The sequence below is a fragment of the Cydia splendana genome, unplaced genomic scaffold, assembly GCF_910591565.1.
Source record: "Cydia splendana unplaced genomic scaffold, ilCydSple1.2 scaffold_10_ctg1A, whole genome shotgun sequence".
NCBI lineage: Eukaryota > Metazoa > Arthropoda > Insecta > Lepidoptera > Tortricidae > Cydia > Cydia splendana.
Window position 1 is genome coordinate 1,049,283 of NW_026946835.1, and position 9,303 is coordinate 1,058,585.

Consider the following 9,303-nt stretch of genomic DNA (forward strand, 5'->3'; position numbering starts at 1 on the left):
GGAAATTATAAATGAATAGGCAGAAGAACGGTGCAAAATATTTTATTATTACCACAACCAGCTCAGATGGTAAAAACGGGTAAAATGTCGTGGTTCGCGCTAATACTTTATAAAGATCGGATTCCGCTAATCGTTTGCAGCCGAAGTACTCCCCTGACGGTGCCGTGGTGGTAGGCGCTGGTGTTTCTGGTCGGCGCTGAGTTCAGCGCAGCTCGGAACTGCGTGGCGCTGAGTCGGGGAAAGGGCCAGAAGCACGCCAGTAGCAAAACGGCAAGCGGGCGGCAAGCAGGAAGCCAACAAAGTCACTCTGGACTTTGGACCCTGGAACGCGCCGTCAGACAATGCGTTAGAAACGGTCCATAAGCCTTTGTGAACACCAACGGCAAGCGGGAAAGCACTATGGTAGTTGTGTTGCCGTGGAAGTTCACAATTCAGATACGGAGATTACAAAAAGGCTAAGTAATTTAACGAAAGAGAGAAATTTAAGTGCAATTATATTTTTAATACAAAATGGAGGGTCGATTGACAAAAGGCCATGATGACTATGAACAAAACTATAGTGAAGAAGTGATAAATCTTTAGTTAAATGGCAATTACTATGAAATGGTTGTGATTTCGATATGCAAGTTAAAATTCCAAAGCAATAAAATAGCACTACAACATTCTAAGCAACTAGCATATAAAATGTATCCACTTACCCAATTCGGGGTACACTTAAAAACATAATTAAACACCACAGTGATTTTATTATGGTTGAGGAACACGTAGGGACGAAGTTAAAATTCGATTACGGTTTCGATATTTGATCCGTAGCAGAGATCGATAATTAAGCGACGTGCGTTCCACTCAACTGCAATGGTAAAATGAACGAGCCAACGACCGTGCGCGATGACACAGCGCTCCGTTCAGTGCATACATTCATGCACTCGCGAATGTGAACATTATTATGAGTGAATGTTGTAACTATGGCGCGACATATTTAAATTAACCAGCGTGATGATGATTTTATAATCTAAATTACCTAGTTTTAAGACAGTATCTTTGTATAATTTAGTATGTACTTTAGTTTAGGATTGTAAATATATTTTAATTAGTAGTAGTAGTAGTTCTTAAGGTCTATTTTTACGAAACATGTAACGTATTACGTTACATATACCCCCCTCTCCATCGAAAGGGTTTTATTCTAAAAGAAAACCCGATTGGATTGCCATTAGCATTACACTTTCATTCGGTCATCTCTCATAATTTCCTTTCTGACTTCATCTCAAACATAAAAGCAAATGCAACTGTTAAAGTTGACAACGCGTCCTTTCATACAAAAAGGCATTTGTGATATATTGCACACATGACTTATACTAATAACAAGGTCTTAACTACAGGGCTTGCGTTTACCTAAGGTTGCTGGCCAGCTTGATATCTTTGATATGCCAGACACCTAGGTTTTTTCCATTCATGTCCTCTAAGACATACACAAGAGGAGACCTCTTTTCGATTATACGACACTTAATAAATTTTGGCGCTAATTTTTTGCTGAAGTATTTGTCTTTATCGCTTAAAATGTACGTGCGTTTTAAGACTATGTCTCCAACATTAAAATCAGCAGGTTTCCGTCGTAAATTATACTGAGCAGTGTTTTTTACATGTGCCTGCCACAGAGAAGCTTGCACATCATTAAACACAGAAGCTAGACAACCACGGTTTTCTACATAAATATCGCGAGGTAAAAACAATATCTCGTCACCCAGATCACTATCTGTATAGTGAGATCCACACAAGACAAGTTCACGTCCATACACGATAAAGGATGGTGTATAACCATGAATCGATTCGTTCGCAGAATTATTTATGGCGAACTTTATTTTGGGAATAAAAGTGTCCCAAGTCCGGTGGTCGTTTTGAACGAACGTAGATAAACACGTAACTATTGTTTTATTGTAACGTTCCACGATATTAATTTGCGGAGTGTATCTTGGCGTAAAGTACACATTTGGAACGTTATAACGTTTAAAAAGAGCATGTGTTGCTGAGCTAGTGAACTGGCTACCATTATCGAGGAAAATAGTTTGGGGAACGCCATGGACCAAAAATATGTTTTCCTCTAAAATCTTAACTACTGCATCGCTAGTCGCACGACGTAGAGGAAATATTTCGCAATATTTAGAGAAACAGCAAGTAATGACTAGAATGTAGCTGTTTTGTTTGCGTGTGACGGGTAGCGGGCCAATAAAATCTACAGAAATCATTTGGAAAGGACGTGAACACTGTTTCGGACGTCCCATTTCTCCCAAGGTCGTATGATTTTGTGATTTGTACGACAAACAAACAGAACACGAGCCCACGAACTTAACTACATCTTGGTGCATGCCAGGCCAGAAATAATTTAATGCTAACCGCCGATAAGTTTTGAAGATGCCAAGATGTCCAGCTGTTGGTTCCGAATGGTTTTCCTCCATTATTTGTTCGCGAAATTCACTTGGCACTACCTCTTTCCAATCAAATTCCGAAGTAAGTTGATCAAATTTAGATTTACATAACCGAAACAAAGAATTATTTTTAATTTGGAAATTAGGGTAATTACTCGGAGAATTAAGGCAACCGTTGTAAATTCGTCTATACCAATCATCACTCGTGTTAGCTATGGAATTGGTTAAAGAAATAGCATTGACTGGGACAGCGCGAGAAAGAGCGTCAGGAATAACGTTATCGACTCCGCGGCGATGTTTCATTTCAAAATTGAACGCTGATAACCGTACTCCCCAACGTGCTAATCTACCAGTGGGATTTTCTAAAGATAAGAACCATTTTAACGCAGAATGGTCAGTGTACACTATAAAAGTCTTACCGTTCTCGAGATAACAGCGCCAATACTCCAGTGCTGTCAAAACACTAAGAGCTTCGCGTTCCGTGATGCTGTAATTTCTCTCAGCTTGGGATAATGATCGACTCATATAGGCTATGGGGTGTTCTTTACCATTTAAAGTCTGGGTTAACATGGCACCAACTCCATAATTACTCGCGTCACAGTGGACTTCGAATGGCAAGGAGTAATCCGGACAGGATAGAACTGGTGCGGAAACCAAGGATTCCTTTAAAGCGTTAAAAGCCGCATCAGCTTCTTGAGTCCATTCAAATTTTGGAGCCTTTTTGCCATTCGAAGTTAGCCTGTTCAAGGGACCTGCTACAGTACTAAAATTGGGCACGAAACGACGGTACCACGTGGCTGTTCCAAGAAAACGTTGAAGTTCCTTTTTATTAGTAGGAGTGGGAAAGTTAACTATCGCCTCAATTTTTCCGGGGTCAGTGCGTAAACCACGGCTATCGACTACGTACCCGAGGTATTTCAACTCACTCCTAAAGAACTTGCATTTCTCAAAATTCACCGTGAGATTTGCTTGTTTTAACTTGTCCAAAACTCGCAACAGACGTGACACGTGTTCTTCGAATGATGAACTAACGATAATAATGTCGTCGAGATATGCAAACGTCTTAAACTCTGTGTGGCCAAACAAATGATCTACCAACCGTTGCTGTGTCGCAGGCGCGTTGGTCAAACCAAAAGCAGTTGTTTTAAAACGTAGGGTGCCTCTACCAGGTATATAAAATGCTGTCTTGTCACGGTCTTCAGGCGCGATAGGGATTTGCCAGAAAGCCTTTGATAAGTCTATGCTACTTAGGTACTTAGCATCACGGAGACTATCTAAAATTTCCGACACGTATGGCAAATAATAAGCGTCGCGCTTGGTGACCGCGTTTAACTTACGACTATCGAGACAGAACCGTGGTTGTCCATTTTTCTTATTGACTATGAGAACAGGGGACGACCAAGCGCTCTCACAAGGCTCGATGACGTCTAGGGCCAACATTTCATCAACTTGTTCGATCAAGATACGCTGCTTCTCAGGAGACATTCTATAATAACGCTGTTTAATAGGCTGGGCGTCTCCGGTATCAATATAATGGGTGATTGCATTTGTACGACCTAACCCTTTCTCCTCAGTGGATATTGACCGAAATTGGCTGATAACGGTATCTGCTATATCCTTCCGTGGCTGCGTCAAATTGTCGTAAGAGAGAATAAAGGTCTCTTCAGGATTCGTTTTAATTTCTGAAATGGGGCAGTCTGACAATTTGACACTTCCAACATATTTCGGGCAAAGTCCGAACGCACGCCAAAAATCTACGCCGAGTAAGATGGGAGATGTAATCTCTGGGACAACAGAAGCCTTGATTATGTGATATTGCCCTTCAAATGTAATGGGTAAATTCATGTAACCAATACTATTCATTAGTTGACCGCCAGCCGCTTCCATACTGGGGTTGTATTGATCCTGGTGGAAAGTGCAGTCAGTTAAAGACTTATGAGAATTATTCCCTAATACTGTGACTGCAGCACCACAATCTAACAATGCGCAGGCGTCAATATCATTAATCTTAATATTAACATACGGCCTATTGTCATGTTCAGGTTTAGTTTGCAGAATTGTGGAAATTTTGTATGAAGAGGTAAATATTTTTATAAACTTAAGCCAGGTATTCCAATCTTCCTTATTGAAATTTCCACAACTCTGCTTAACTAGTTTTTTTGTTTCTGCTTGCCTTTAGAACAAACTGGGCAATCAGGTGTTTTCACATCCTTCATTCCGCACTTGAAACAAACAATGTCACGACTGGCTTGACATTGACGAATGTGATGCGTATTGTTACGACACCTTGGGCAGTATGGTTGATTTTTATTGATTTGAACACTATTTATATAATTTTGTTGCTGTGGTTTTGATGTATTTTGATTATTATTTTGTTGTTTGTAGTTATAATTTTTGTTGTAATTATTCGTGTTTGTAAAGGTTTGCCTATTAAAATTATTGTTATATTTATTGTTGTTTTTATTGGAATCTGTAGAGTAAGCAAATTCAGGCGCAACTGTGTTCGATGTGACCTTAGGCGGTTCTTGAAATTGTGAAAGACGAGCTTGAACACTTTCATAATTGCGACACAAGGTACGTAAGGTTTCTATGTCCGAAATAGAAGCCACTGATGCCAGAGTGCTTGCATAGCAGGGCCTTATATTGTGAAGAAGGATTCTTAGCTTCTCTGCCTCTGAAGGAGGATTGGACAAACGTGAGAACATACCATCCATGATAGAGAGATAAATGGTGATGCTCTCCCGTTCTCCCTGAGTACGAGCACGAATCTCCGCGTCCAGTCTGTAGTCATAATCCGACTGGTCAAAGTCCTTCCTCAATAGGGCTGCTAATTCGGACCAAGAATCTACCTTGTCTCTTACCGATCGATACCAATGCAAGGCATTGTCTTGAAAAATTTCTGTGGAATAATTTAAAATCTTACTAGTAGGAATATTACGGGCTTTTATAAACTCATCAACACGCTGAATGAAAGAGCGCACGCAAGTTGTGCCGTTAAATTTTAATTTCGCAAGGTCAGCTGAGGTACGGTCGCATGTCACCGAGATCACGTTCTGCAACTCGGGGACCGCAGGTCCTGATTCAAAAGTGCTGGTGGAACCCGCGCCGGAAGTGCTTGCGAAAGGTCTATTTGCCTGAAGGGTCTTAAACTTTTTCGTAAGAAGGTCAAATTCTTTAACGACTTCGTCGTACTCTCTTTTAATGTCATCACTACGTGTTATCCTCGCAATACGATTATATAAATGGTTCAGCATGTTTTGGGTTCTCATCAACACAGGAGCAGTGGTATCAGCACTGTCTAAATTTGACTGAATTTTAGTGAGAACTTCCAAACAGCCATGAAGGTCTTGTGTAGCTTCGAGTGGAGACTCTAAAATATGCTCTGAAGGAAAATCCTTTGAAAGTTTTATAATTTGTTTGCGAAGTTCCTCAACGGATGAGGCAGGAGAGGCGCCTCTAATACGCACTTCATACTCCAGCTCTGACTTTTGAAGAGATAAGAACTTCACTGACATCATGGTGAACCAAATAAATATTTTGGGTAAGTGGTACAAAGCAAAAGCAACTATTTAAACTATAATCAACACTAGTTCTCCGCTCTGTTACAATGAAAATGATGATGATGAACGTTTGGTTTTTTTTGATTGAAATTAGTAAAAATAAAAAATAAAACTGTTAGGAGAAAAAAAGCAAATGCTACTAATGTGTACTAGTTGATACGTCAGTAAAATGATACAATGATTCACAAAAGGTAATAATTACAAAACAATTTCGATATTCGTAACCAATTCAAAAGTAAAAATTAAATTCAAAAATGTTTAGATTGTGGGTACACAGTAAAAAATATTAAATGTAGAATATTTTAAAATACTGAAACTTCGTACACCTCAGTAGCAGGAAAAAACCCAGGAAGAAAAAGAAGGCAAAATAAAAAAAACGTTTTACAAAAAATAACCACAAACATACACTAACTACAAGGCACAAAGAAAAACGGAATCCGATAAAGTATTAACCACGTGTAAGGGCGCCAGTGTCGCGTTCTAGAACGTTCTAACCTACTAGATGTCCCGTTAGGTATGGGAAATTATAAATGAATAGGCAGAAGAACGGTGCAAAATATTTTATTATTACCACAACCAGCTCAGATGGTAAAAACGGGTAAAATGTCGTGGTTCGCGCTAATACTTTATAAAGATCGGATTCCGCTAATCGTTTGCAGCCGAAGTACTCCCCTGACGGTGCCGTGGTGGTAGGCGCTGGTGTTTCTGGTCGGCGCTGAGTTCAGCGCAGCTCGGAACTGCGTGGCGCTGAGTCGGGGAAAGGGCCAGAAGCACGCCAGTAGCAAAACGGCAAGCGGGCGGCAAGCAGGAAGCCAACAAAGTCACTCTGGACTTTGGACCCTGGAACGCGCCGTCAGACAATGCGTTAGAAACGGTCCATAAGCCTTTGTGAACACCAACGGCAAGCGGGAAAGCACTATGGTAGTTGTGTTGCCGTGGAAGTTCACAATTCAGATACGGAGATTACAAAAAGGCTAAGTAATTTAACGAAAGAGAGAAATTTAAGTGCAATTATATTTTTAATACAAAATGGAGGGTCGATTGACAAAAGGCCATGATGACTATGAACAAAACTATAGTGAAGAAGTGATAAATCTTTAGTTAAATGGCAATTACTATGAAATGGTTGTGATTTCGATATGCAAGTTAAAATTCCAAAGCAATAAAATAGCACTACAACATTCTAAGCAACTAGCATATAAAATGTATCCACTTACCCAATTCGGGGTACACTTAAAAACATAATTAAACACCACAGTGATTTTATTATGGTTGAGGAACACGTAGGGACGAAGTTAAAATTCGATTACGGTTTCGATATTTGATCCGTAGCAGAGATCGATAATTAAGCGACGTGCGTTCCACTCAACTGCAATGGTAAAATGAACGAGCCAACGACCGTGCGCGATGACACAGCGCTCCGTTCAGTGCATACATTCATGCACTCGCGAATGTGAACATTATTATGAGTGAATGTTGTAACTATGGCGCGACATATTTAAATTAACCAGCGTGATGATGATTTTATAATCTAAATTACCTAGTTTTAAGACAGTATCTTTGTATAATTTAGTATGTACTTTAGTTTAGGATTGTAAATATATTTTAATTAGTAGTAGTAGTAGTTCTTAAGGTCTATTTTTACGAAACATGTAACGTATTACGTTACAAACCTTTTTATCACCTAGTGGGCTATTGTAAGGAAAGCATCAGGTAGTTTGGATGGGTTTAATGTAAACTCACTCGAGGAGGTTCACGTTACACGCATCAGAGCTACTACTTCAGATAGTGGTTACACTTAAATTTGTACGACCTACAAGTACCTACTTATGTCTTTAATTATGATTTTAGGGACAGTCTTTCAACTAATAGTCACACAGTTGTGTTTCATATAAAAAGTTAAGGAGTTTTATAGTCGCAATGGATAACTTATGTTGCCAGTCAGTGCTAACAATGGTCTCTTCTATCGGTAATTACAAATAAGGAAAATCTAGTTAAAGTTTGACGCAAACAATCCTTTAGTATATCAATACGGAATAAATTTGAAGCCCATATTCTTATCATGTGATTTTTGCATAAATTTAAATATTATCAGTCACAGTACGCCCGGGCCAGCGCCGGCAGATTTTTAAACACGTCTCATAATGTGGTTCAAGCGAAGGCACGGACACCTAAATAGAACCGTTTTTCCCCCGAAGGGTAAAAAACGGATATTTAGGTTCCTGCCGAAGCTTGAACCACACCTAAGGGCCTTGCCGGCTTATGTGGTACTGAAGAGAAAGCAGCCGAGCGCTGGCAACCGGGCAACATTAGTACTCGGGTAGCGCGATAGATGGCGCTACTAGTTGATGAATTCACTAGATTAGGGCTGAGTTACAAGGGTGTTATCTCATAATGTGGTTCAAGCTTCGGCAGGAACCTAAATATCCGTTTTTTACCCTTCGGGGGAAAAACGGTTCTATTAAGAATATTAATAATGTATATAGAAAGAAAGTAACATTTTCATAAAATATGTAAATAGTAGATTTAATTCAACCCATTTTTAGTCAAAAATAAATTTTTTTTTGGTGTGTGGAATTCCATTACGTTACGGACTCTAATTCTAAAAACGCCCTATTTGTTTATTTTTTCAATTCTATTACGCGGAATTTTAATGCATATACTGTTATTATATTTAATTATAGTATTACGTATATTTTACATATCACACCTAAGCCTGTACCATCTGAGCCTCTACCATCAGTTTTGAGATTGACATAATGCTCACGTCTACGTAATTTACTTTCTGTACATCTCGCTTGCACTAATATGCGAGTACGAGCGAGATGCATAGAAAGTAAGTTACGTAGACGCAAAAAGAATAGATAGTATAGAGGGGTCCTGTCATTGTAAATTTTGTAGTCACTGTAAATTTACTGCCATCTATCGACACACGACTAAAACTCAAAATGAAAACGTATAAAGTTATCAAAAAATTTATATATATGGATAAATGATTTTATTATTTTTATATCATTTTGATCCATGTTCATTCACTGATATCTATGTGTTAAAATTGTTAAATATGAAACGGTGTCGTCACGCCATCTAGCCGAGGATAGGCTAAAGGTGTGTGCGCCATCTATTCGAGAATGACTTTTGCTTGAATTCCGAGGCACGTTTTTTCCTTAGACTTTATTCGTCTTATACGAAGTTACATATGTCTTTGGTAGACGTGAGCGTATATGTCAATGTAAAAACTGATGGTAGACGTACAGTTGGCAGAGTATTTTTCACTTACTTTCAGTGAGTAAACGTGCCGTATGTCACGTTTTACGTTT